General features: G+C 38.3%; 1 long non-coding RNA gene across 5 annotated transcripts in view; it reads right to left on the bottom strand.

The window, feature by feature from the left end:
- The window catches only part of LOC103461797 (uncharacterized), an 82,315-nt gene that overhangs the window by 1,373 nt on the left and 69,019 nt on the right, over positions 1-11,923 (bottom strand). For 4 of the 5 annotated variants that reach the window (XR_014086663.1, XR_533195.3, XR_533194.3 and 1 more), the window contains 2 exons: positions 7,673-7,856; positions 7,488-7,583 (listed from right to left, as the gene is read on the bottom strand). The exons of the other annotated variant lie outside the window; for it this stretch is intronic. This is a non-coding gene — a long non-coding RNA (uncharacterized LOC103461797). The remainder of the gene's footprint in view (positions 1-7,487; positions 7,584-7,672; positions 7,857-11,923) is intronic. 5 annotated transcript variants of the gene reach the window in all.

Below are 11,923 nucleotides of genomic sequence, written 5' to 3'. Positions count from 1 at the left end.
GACCTCAAAAAGGTCTTCAATTTACCTCCAGTTAGCAGATTTCATCTCCATATTCCTGATATTTGCCGTTTGTTGCTCAAGCGATTGATGGAAATGAAGAGGAATAAAGTCGAGGATCTGGATGTTTTAGTTCCTGCTCTCTAATAATTCATTAAATCCAACAGCTTGAGGTACAAATGTCATCAGTCTGGGTTTGAACAATTTGCTCCACAGTAAAATTCAAAGGCTTTTCAAATACTTTCAAGGTAACTTGGAGATTAAAACAACATAACTTAACCACAAAAGACATTTATTACTTTTATTAATAATGCCTTAAGTATGTTCTGCAGCAGGGATAAAGTAAAATAAAAAACAAATATGTCATGTTTTGAAAAGTCTCACCATCTACACTAACAAATAAAATCCCCCAATTTCAGTAAAGTTTAACGTATAAAACATAAGACAACCTTTATTTTAATTACACATATTAATAAGATAGTGAGAAATTAAGAATAGTAAATATTCCAAAATAAAATAAATATTTTTGTTACGTTTTCCAGCATTTAGCAAATATAAATAACTCAAAATAAGAAACATTTTGTCTGATTTAAATTCAGTGAAGTAAAAAAAACAAAGCCTGTATTTTTTCATTGTGTGTATGTAAATATATGATCCCAACTGTAAATAACTTTTTCCAAATTCAGGTTTCTAATCAGACGTTAGATTTTACGTTACCAAAAAAAAAACCCTCAGTTTGAATGTGACGCTCTTTCCAAACCTTGAGAACATGGAATCCAAATTCCAGATTTTCAAGGATTTCAAGTACCAGTAACAATCCTGTTTAAAGAAGTTAAAGGGAGATATTATGATTCTGTTACAAGAATACAAAACTCTCAACAGTAACTGGAGAATAGTTTCTGAATCTGATCAGACAATGTTTGTGACAATTTAAAAAAAAAGAGAAAATAATTTTATGATGTTCATCCAATTCTTGCTTTTAAAAATTCTTCCAACCTGGAAAAAACACATTAAAACCAGTTTAACAGTATAAAACCTGGTCACGCAAAAACACCAGAGACTTCCAAGTGGAAACTTTAACTAGGTCACAGATGACTTTGATAAGTAATGAGGAGGACGACAGACAGACTGCAACACGAACGTTAACCAGGAAGACTGAAAATATCTTCCCTACCTGTGAAATGAGGTGAGTTATTAGGCTCCAAATCTGTGGAGATGGAGTTTCTATGAATAGGCCCCCACATGGATACACATCAGGCTACAGCCACACTAATTAATGAACCAAATTCATTATTATCATTGGCTCCAATTGAGGTTAATAGAGAATTAACACTGAGGAAGAGGGAGATTCACTGGAAATAATCTGAATACTATTGACTGGTTTTGTTCAATTGCCAAGTTGTTGCTGATTTTTATGTAAAACTTGGTACTTGGGGTTAATTTTTATCTCATATTTATGAACAAAAGAGGCCAGGAGATTTGGATTATGAAGGTCAGAAGGAGTTTGGCCTCTTCTGTCGTCCGATTCCCAAAACCTGAGCGACCACCAGAGAACCAGCAGCTCTACTTCAACACGTTTTTACTGTTAAAAGTGAAAAAGTCTACTGAGTAACTGATCAAATTATTTACTATTTAAAAATTGCATCATCAGACGGACCAAAATATAACGTTGAGTGGAGATTTTGGTGTTTTAAGGACCAAAATGACAATAATTCACATAAATAACAAAAAATTAAATCAGGCAAAAGAAAATCTTTCCAACTCAGTTTCTTCCAAACTTTAACAAAAATGTCTGTCTGCTGAATTTTTGGTTAAAATATGTTTGTTTTTCATTCAGTGGGTTGAAAATCCAGAAATTTACTTGAGTAGAAATACTTCATAATAATAAATTACACAAAGTACAGCATAGTGAAAAGACTCCTAAAGGTACATCTTCTCACAAAAGTTACTCAAGTAAATGGTAACTAGTTACTAAAGTTACTCAAGTAAATGGTAACTAGTTACTACCTAACTGGCGGTCAGACACAAGCCTCTGGTACAACAGGTTTGGTTGTACAGTGCGTGGCAGCAGCAACACACAACCTGATTTCATTCATTCACATCCATCAAGACCAAACCTGAGTTCAGAGTAAACAAACATGGCCGACCGGGAGGAAGCCATGGCGATGGTTAGAGGACTAAACGTAACAGAGACGTCTACAACATCCACCGGACTTTCTGGCTGTTGTTTTGTTTTCTGTGTATTTTTAATTTCTCTCTGTATTTCCGTCACTTGGTTTTCTGAAGCTGCATTCACACCAGTTCGGTTAAGGAGAAAATCCTACAATCGCTAAAATCCGACTTCATTTTTGTTTACGTTTTGTGAAGAAGGAAGTTGAGCTCAAGCGTCTTCAGTGGTTCTTGGTGCAGCGCCCCCACAGGTGAGGAGGGGAACAGCTCTACTAAAGGGTTTGGATCATTTGACACGTTTGCTGATATTAGCGTTGGGGACATACTGTCCCCGTTTGCTGCAATAGGTTTCAGATGGTTTGAATAGATTTGGTGATGGGCCAGCTCCTTTTTGCATAATGTGATCACATTAATAGTCTTTTCCAGTGCAGTGTGAAAGCAAACCGAAGCAGCTGAGAATGTGACAAATGTTGCAGCTTTGCTCCCCAATCAAACCGAATCCTCTGGACTATCTTTCCTCAATCTCCTTCGGGAAACCACACGCTACGATGAATATCCCAGATGTTAGATCGGAGTGGTCCCGACGTTCTTCACACACGGCAGGAATATCCGACCTGAAGAGTCATCCTGATATCTGAGGGCCCTTAAGGGAGAAATCGGCATGAAAATCTTGTTTACGTCTGTCGCTGCCATGATGTTTAATAATTTAAGAGAACAAGCTTAACCACTTAACATGATTTTAATTTAATTTCCGATTGCAAAATTATAGGGATCTTTACATGACGAGAATATAGACGAAAATGTTCCTATATGTGTAATGAAAGCGATGATCAGAGTATTGAAGGAGAGCAACCCAAACGAAGTGGGCTGACAGCAGCAGACGGTAAATGCAGCCAGATGGCGGCGAGATTTTATTTTTCTGAGGTAAAAAACTTATAAACTGTTTCCTCCAGTGCTTGTTGCAATAAATAAAGCGGTAACTGACTCCATCAACCTTTTATCACTGCTTCCATTACAGCGAGAACAAGCATCTTCACACCGTTCAGAGGTTCTGGCACGCTCCAAATGATTCCAGCAGCAGAACAGTAGGAGTGAATGGATCCTTTTCCCCCTCCTGTCTTCCTCTGAGACTAAACACCAGCAAACCGCAGAGTGGGATTTTTCTGAGTCAACCCCCCACCACTACCACCTCCAGTTGGCACAAACACACACACAAACACACACACCACCCTGTACACAGGAATCAATCTCCCCAGACATTTTTACTTTTATTACTCCCCTGCAGCTACTACAGCCGGCTCCGCCTCGCTCATATTTGATCAAACCAAAGAGGAATATTGTTTTTGTTTTTACCTCAGTGCAGCCGGATTCCTGTCTAATAAGGTGGAGCTGTGGGTTTGTAGCCATGTGTCACCGTGAGGGAGGGCGAGGAGCAAACATGCCACATCATTCACGCAGAAGCAGTTGGAAACTTTATTGAAAGCAAAGCCACAGTTGTGTACACACAGCCGCTTGTAAAACTCTTGTTTGGGGTGTTTGCAGGAGTTTCTGGAAGCTTAGAAACTTCCTTAATCTGCTGACTCACAGCGCCTGGGTTTGGACCCGATGTGGCGCAGCCAGGCTGACATGTTTTATTTTTAAATCACAGCGCATAAGCATTTTCTGAGGAGCAGCAGGCCCTGCAGGATAATATCCCACAGAGGAGCAGGAGGGCGCATTTTCCATCGGATAAACTCCACTTGTCGTGTCCGGATTGGAATATTTCGCTCAGCGCTCAACGTCGTGTTTTACAGTGTAAACGGAGGAACAAACGGAGTCGTTTCCACCGTCTGCTGCGTCCAGACTCTGGACACAACGGACATAATTACGTGTGAGAATCAGGAGATTACAGGTTTTTATTCAAATCATGAGGGTTTTAAACGAAAAGTGAATGTGTAATGGATTTCACATAAAACTGAAAAATAAATGTTTAATTCTGCGAGGATAATATCCATAAATCAGAGTCAGTAAGTAGAGCTGGAAACTAGAAATCAGGCCTGAAATCTGGCTGACCTGAACCTTCAGAGTCACATAAAGACAGTTACAAAGTCAGTCTTCTGTCACCTGAAGGTCATTTCCAGGATTAAAGGACAAAAAGAGAAACTCAAGTTACTGTCAAAACCTACAAGGAATAAAAAAAGTATTAAATTTAAATAACTGAAGTCTAAAACTGCAACACAAATCCATTCATGTATTAAAAATGGCCGCTGCGTGTCGACATCAAACACTCATGAACTTCATTAAACACGTGATTATATTGACTCGTTACACTAAAAGCTTCTGGTCTGAAACTATTAATCCAGAAGCTTTATGGTTCATAATCTCACAGATTATGCAGCAATGATAAAAGAGCAAATTCTATTGAAACAATTGAAATGATTTCACCATATTCATCCTGTCTTCTGCTGTTGGCAACAGATGAAAACTGAAACATTCTGATTCACTCTGGGTTCAAACCGCACTGACCAAAACTTCACAAGAACTTATCCTGTCATGCTTTTTTGTAACTAAGTGGAAAAAAATCAGTTATATGAGTTTAATGAGTTTCTTAAGAGAACATCTTGTTACAGTTTCTGTCATCAAAACAAATTTATTTACAGCCACTATTGATTCAGTCCTACAGCAACACGACCGGGAAAGAAAGTCGTACTCAGATTAATCCACCGGGATCTTAGACAACTTTAAAACACATCAACATGTTTTTAAAGGAAGAGAGTTTCTGCTGCTCAGGTGACTGGGTTGGTTGGTGAGCCATCAAAATGCTCTGTTGCCTCTAAACGAGGAAACTGACCAAAAAAGAACAGAAGGGAGGAAAACAGCACAAGTGAAAACCTCCAATAAAACCAAACTGCATGAATGTTTCAGTCAGTAAACGTGAATCGTTTTTTCCTCTGTCAGCGATGAGTGGATAGCAGCCCTGATGCGACGCTTACGACGCTTTGTGTCTTTAATACAAAGGAGGCAAACAGCTGAGAGGAAAGGTTATGCTACAGGAATATCCGGGATAATGAGCCCCAAAACACACACACACACACACACACACACACACACACACACACACACACACACACACACACACACACACACACACACACACACAGCAGCCGATCCGCTGACACAATGCGCTGCTTTTTACACAGTAAAGACTCCTAATACATTTATTCAAGATTTCAGATATGTGCATGAGCCAACGCCAGCCTATTATCTGGGTGTCAGATTAATGCTTTCATTCCTCCCTCTCTCTCTCTCTCTCTCTCTCTCTCTCTCTCTCTCTCTGCCGCCGCAGCTCAATGGCTGCATTGTTCTGCCATCAGAAGACAGATTATAAAACGGGTTAAGTGGCTCCCCAGTCACTGGGGAGCCCATCTTTGGCTAAAATCATTGTTTTCGTGTAATTAATATAAAATGAGGTTTTCAATAAGAGAGCGCAGCAGAGATAAGAGGTGCTGCTGTTTGTGACTTCCAGGTAGGCAGCGTGGCGGTCGGCGGGCGAAGCGGAGCGGGACGGAAAAGGTTCTGCCAGGTCGACCCGACCGCGACGCTTCCTCCTGGGTTTCATGTCCTCACTGAGGGGAACCAAAACGATACTAAATGTTTTTGCATGATGGGTTTTTTTTTAAAAAAGGGACAACTGCAGCGTTTTTCTGGTTTCTGGTTCAAACATTTCTTTAACGTTTAACTCATTTCATCTCTAGAAGCAGAAACCAGGCTGACGGTTTAAAACGTGAAACAGAAGGAAGCCAATCGGTTTGAAGTAACAAAAATAGTTTTCCTATAAAGACGACATGATTACAGGGTTTTTGTTTAGATTTGAATAAAGAGCTAAAACAGTTTGATATGTAAATCATCCTGTAAATTTACCTGACCTGGAAAGTAAATCAATAGATAGTTAATGTACTTTACGTTGTACAAAGTTAATGTGCGAAGAGCTTTGCCCTGTAAAGTTACTTTAATGTGGTAACTTTACATGTTGACATTAAAATTACCATGTAAAGTAACTTTACATGTAACAAGTAAAGTTAATGCAAATTACACAAACTTTACATAGTGACGTTTATTGTAAACATGTACATGTTACATTGTAAAGTTAATGTAAAACATTTACATGAACTTTATGGTGGAAAGTTACTACATTAAAGTATCTTTACCCTGTAAAGTAGCTTTACAGAGTAAAGCTACTTTAATGTAGTAACATTACATGTTAACATTAAAATTACCATGTAAAGTAACTTTACATGTAACAAGTAAAGTTGTTACATGTAAAGTGAAAACATGCAGTTTTTTTATGACTCCATGTTTTTGTAAAATCACAAATAAGAATCAAAACCTGGACTTGTGAACTAAACTGCAACTATTTTCACCTTTTTTCAGATATTATATTACAATAATTATAATTTATGTTATTCTTGTTTTAGGATAAAACAGAAAAAGACAATAAAAGTAAAATTGGTCATATTTGAATTGTTATTGTGCAGGAAAACTAACCAAACTGCATGTAAACAGTGAAATGTACCAGATTTAGAAATCAAACAAAACGCCTCCAGGAAACCACAGCGGAAAACGGTTCCACAGTCTCAGATTACGGAGATTTGAAGGAAAATTAATAAAATCCAGTGTGGATTATGAAGTTGTGTTTTCTGATTATGCAGCTTAAGGCTTAATGATAAACATATTGTTGCTGAGTCAGATCCATGACTTTCCCACTACTTCAATGTTTATTTCTGGCTAAATTAGATTCATATTTAATCCAAATACCAACCACCGACATCCTACATGTTTATAGATAGTTTAAATTGAGATCTTTTAAAATCATTGTTTTAGAAATCATTGTTTTTTAAGGAGCTTTGACAGATAATCTAAAATAAAGTCAGGTGGATTCATTCAGGAGAAACGTTTAAATAAAAGAGCCTCATCTTTTATTCTTTATTTGTCTTTCAAATCTGATTTACATTAAAATGGTTCTTGCAGAACTAAACTGTTTAAGTGTCAAATTTAGGATGTAAAAGAAAATGTTTTGTCTCGTTTTCAACAAAAACGAAAAGTTTTTCCCACCAAATTTTGAAATTAGTAAGTAGGAATCTTAGATTTTTGTCCCAAAACAATGTTTTTATTTACAAATGTTATGAAAAATATAACTTGAACTGATCCTTCAAACAAACTAGGAGGATACCTAAATATAAATATAAAGCCCAGTAAAAGCTCTCCAGCATTTGAGCCGATCTTCACGTATCAGTTTGTCTCCTAGATGATCATCATAAAAACACAAACAGAGAAATATTCACCGTTTTGCAGGAGCAGCTGCTGGATGGACTAAAAACACTTTGCAAAGGAGGAGCTGAGGATGCAAATCAGGAAACACGACGACGTTTCTGGCACAACTGTAAAGGTGGAAAATTTACAGCGGCCATATATTTGGCAGTAATTGTTCACCTGACAGTGATATATCTTTTATTTTGATTTTAATTACCATTTTACACGAGTTTTCCTCTTTTCTCTTCTTGACAAGAGGCAGATTAGCAAGGTGTGCTGACGTAGGGCAGAAACGGTGGTGCTTTCAGGTTGGCTCCGACGTCAGGCGCCTCATCTGGCATCCGACTCGCTTAATGAGACTCTGTCATTGTGCCGCTTTAAGCCGGGGGACTTTCCACTCTCTGCAGAAGTTGGAGCAAACAGAAAGAGAAGAATGCTCTCACGTCAGCACACGCCTCGCTCTTCAAAGACACATTCGACTGCAAGTGTAAAATGATTGCTTCTCAGTTTGAACCAATTATGGTTTGCATGATTGGAGCCGTAAAAACCTCCCGACACCAACCTGCGGGGCATTTTCTCTTCTGGTCCCGTCTCGGCGCTTCGCTTTGAGGGACCGCCTTTTTCTCTCCCTCCTTGTTTGACTTGAACAAGTAAAAACATAAATGTAATCCGCACTTTCTCATGCAAACAAACGGAGGTTTGGAGGATCAGAAAGCGGCGCTATAGATCACCCAGGGATCCCTCCCAAAAGCGCGTTGGTCTCCTTATCTGACTCACTACACGGATCTGGGAATTCAGATAATGGCTGTAAAGATCAGGCTGATTACCAAACCTCTGTCCTGCAGATCGCTTATACCATTTATGTACAAACTGCCAGAGTTAGACTCGGTTCAACACGAGGTCAGACAGTTAAACTAATCAGGCCAGCTTATATGTAAGTACAAGTCTGCTGAGTGCGAAGTTTACACACACTGAAATAACTACTGTTAACCTCTGATTTGGTTTGGAGCCTATAATTAATGTGGAAATAACGTTTTAACTGCAAGCTTTACCCAAATCAACCCACAGAGAGTTAAAACTGAGAACCTGACAGAACTGCCACCGGTTTTTACTAAACTTCATCACTTCTGGCTGTAAAAGCAAAAAGAAACATAAATATTTCTACAAAACCCTGAAATGTGTTGGTCGAGTTAATAATGCAAACATCTTAGTGCGTCAAAAATAAGACAAAACTGACCTGGAAGTAACTTTGCAGCCAGATTTCAAAGTTTTAGTAGAAAAAAAAAAGTTTTTTTAAATGTTAAAATTTATAGGAAAAATGTCTTGTTACTTTTTCCATCAATTTTAACAAGATCCTATTCCTTGTTAAAAAGTTGCTTGTAGGTCAGTTTTGTTATATTTCAGGTGATCTTGGATATTTGCACCAGAAAAGTTTATTTTTACAAAATTCATTTTGTTTAAATGTTTATTTAAAATGTGAAGAAGAAAGCAGCTGGTTATAAATTAGCGAGGGTTGAAGCATAGTGCAGCTCTTCCCAAACATAAAACACAGAGAATTTCCCATGAATCCGGTGAAACGGATTAGAAAACGCTCCGAGGATCAGCCACACTTTTCAGAAAAAGCTCCCTGCAGTTTGAACAGGTCCAGGTGTCTCATCTTTACCTGCCTGTATTGGCATGTTGATCCCTTTAACAGTTTTATAGTGATCATAATTTATGATCAATTATCATTTCTGAGAATTTTCCAAGGAACGATCAGGTCAGATCAGGTCTGCATGTTTCAGCTCTGAATCAAACGTCCGTTTCCACAAACTGAGGATCATCAGCTAAAGTAGAAAACAACGTGTTGTTAACTCATCATTATTATCATCATTTCAGTCTCTAGTTGACTTAAAGTAGTAAGTTACCTAGTAGGTCAGAAATTAAACAGAAATGTCCAAGAGTTGAGTAGAAACTAGTCACATTTAGGTCAGTAAATAATTTACTTTTAGGAGTATTTTTACTACGCTGTACGTAATTTCATTATGAAGCATCTCTTCTCTTACTCGAGTAAAATTTCTGGACTTTTTTACTCACTGAATGAAAAACAAACATGTTTTAACCAAAAATCCTCCAGATAATTTTGAAATGTTTGAAATAAACTCATTTGGAAACATTTTCTTTTGTCTGATTTTGTTATTTCTTTGCTACTTATATGAATTATTGTCATTTTTGTCCTTAAAATATCAAAATTTCCACTTAACTTTATATCTTTGATGTAATTTTTAAATATAAAACGACTGATAACTTGATCAGTTACTCAGTACTTTTCACCAGATTCGTTTTTTGAGTAATTTCCTGGATGTTTACGTTTGACCTTTAATTGAGTGAACATGTAGTGCTCGTCCCACCTGGTCCAGGTTCTGGTGCTGAACCACCTGTGGCTGCGAATGTTTAGAAATGAATTTTTCTGGCTGCTTTTTGAACAGCGGCTGTTTATTTAAGGATTAAGTTCCTGTCTGTGTTTCTGTCTGCCTGTCTGGGGAGAACAGTGGTGCTGTGGGCTCGCCCCTCCCTCTTGCTAAACAAAGAAAAAAAACAACAACAAAGGAAGTCGCCATGGCAACCAGTGACCCAGAATTACTGGAGACGTTCATTGGGCAGGTTCTTGTCTTTCTAATTTCCAAATGATTAAAAACGTCAAAAAACAATAATAATCGAAGGTTGCATTAGTACCTTTAAAGAATATATCTATTAGAAAACCGGATTAGAAAACCTAAAGGTTTTGTTGTTTTTCCAAATATAACTCCACGTTACCAATTTAGAGAGCGCTGGCGTCTTAACCTGACATGTTTCTGTTTTTTCTTATGACAGTCCATGATAGAAATGAAGCAAAGCAGATCTGATTACCCGCATTGTTGGAGAAATGTGTTTTTTCAGCGCAGTAGGAGTTGTTTTGATTTGTCTGTCAGTCGGGGCGTTGAATTAAAGAGTTCATGTGAGGTGAAGCGTGCAGAAAAACTCCAGGCTGAGCAGGACGCAGACAGACGGGTGGACGGACTGGAGCACAGCATCCTTCAAATTTAGGTTTTAAGAGTCAGGAAGTCATAGAAATGAAAGATTGAGTGGAATAGAAAGAAATGATGTTACACGGTTATATTATCAAGCAACACGCTATAAGTGTCGCTTTGCTGTTCTGCAGGATTCACGAATGTCAAGAAATGAATTCCAAATGCAGCAGAAATCTGAGAAAATCCAGCAGATTCTGGACTGTGCAGAACAACAAGCTAAATGCTAATTAATGTTCACAGCAGAACAACAAGCTAAATGCTAATTAATGTTCACAGCAGAACAATTACAGAAACACTGTAATTGTTTAATTACAGAAATAATTACAGCTTCCAAACTTCCCAAGCAAGTTAGTAAGAGTTAAAGAAAAACATTTTTTCAGGAACATTGGTTCCAGAAATATCCTTTGGGCAGCTGTGAGAAAAGATAATTTGATCACAACCGTCTCTCACTTGTCCACGCTTGTCCACTCGTTAATCCGTACAACCCAAACGTGTTGTACGGATTAACGAGTCCAGAAAGGAAACACAGACGTTCCTTGTTCTACATTTTGCTTTGTACAGTCTGGATCCTGGACTCTGACGAAGCTTTAAATGATTCGATCTGATTTTACTCATTCGCTAACGTCTGGTCGTGACGTGATGCACCAACCGTGAAGGAAGCTTCGCTATGAATCTTAGCGGGAATTAGGTGAGCTATAAACAACCACCCTCCACTGCAAAGAGCGTGAAGAATGACATCTCTGTCAGCAGCAAAATATCTAAAATATTCATCTTGCTTTGACTTTAGTTCGGTTTTGGATTTTAAAGGTGACCTATGACGCTTCTTTCAACAGATTAGCGTTAATCTATGGGCGATACAAAACAAATTCATTACATTTTTTGCACAAAAATGATTCTTAGATAAGGAGATTTTAGCTGTTTAAGGGCCTATTGTTACTTTAAATCCAAATAAGCTGCTGCTGACCACGCCCCCAACTCCATGGTTACACCCGCATGTGAAAAAGACTGCAAACAGAATGCTTTTGAAAAGCATTAGTAGCGCCTCCTGCTCAGCGAGTGGTTTCTGGATGATAAGTCAACAACTAGACACTTTTCATTTCCAGCAGCCATTGTACAGCGCACACAGCAGTAAAACCAGCTGACCAAACATGCTGGATCTCAGCTTGGGTTGCTAGGTAACGGGGCAGAACTCAGGCAGGGTTGCTAGGTAACAGGCAGTGCCTGCTGATTTGTGAAGCTACATTCTGAAGGTTTTTGAAACGGCTCATTCCCAGAAATGGTCTGTGCTGTCTAAAGAAGGAGCAGAAACCCAAATTAAAGTCCAAAAACATCCAAAATGTGAGTTTTGTATAATAGGTCTCCTTATTTCTCTGTTTTTACGATGCGAAGCACTTTAAACTGCCTGGTTGGCAAAATGT

The sequence above is a fragment of the Poecilia reticulata genome, chromosome 2, assembly GCF_904066995.2.
Source record: "Poecilia reticulata chromosome 2, P_reticulata-male-v2, whole genome shotgun sequence".
Classification (NCBI taxonomy): Eukaryota; Metazoa; Chordata; class Actinopteri; order Cyprinodontiformes; family Poeciliidae; genus Poecilia; species Poecilia reticulata.
This window is presented reverse-complemented; position numbering and strand designations above follow the sequence as displayed.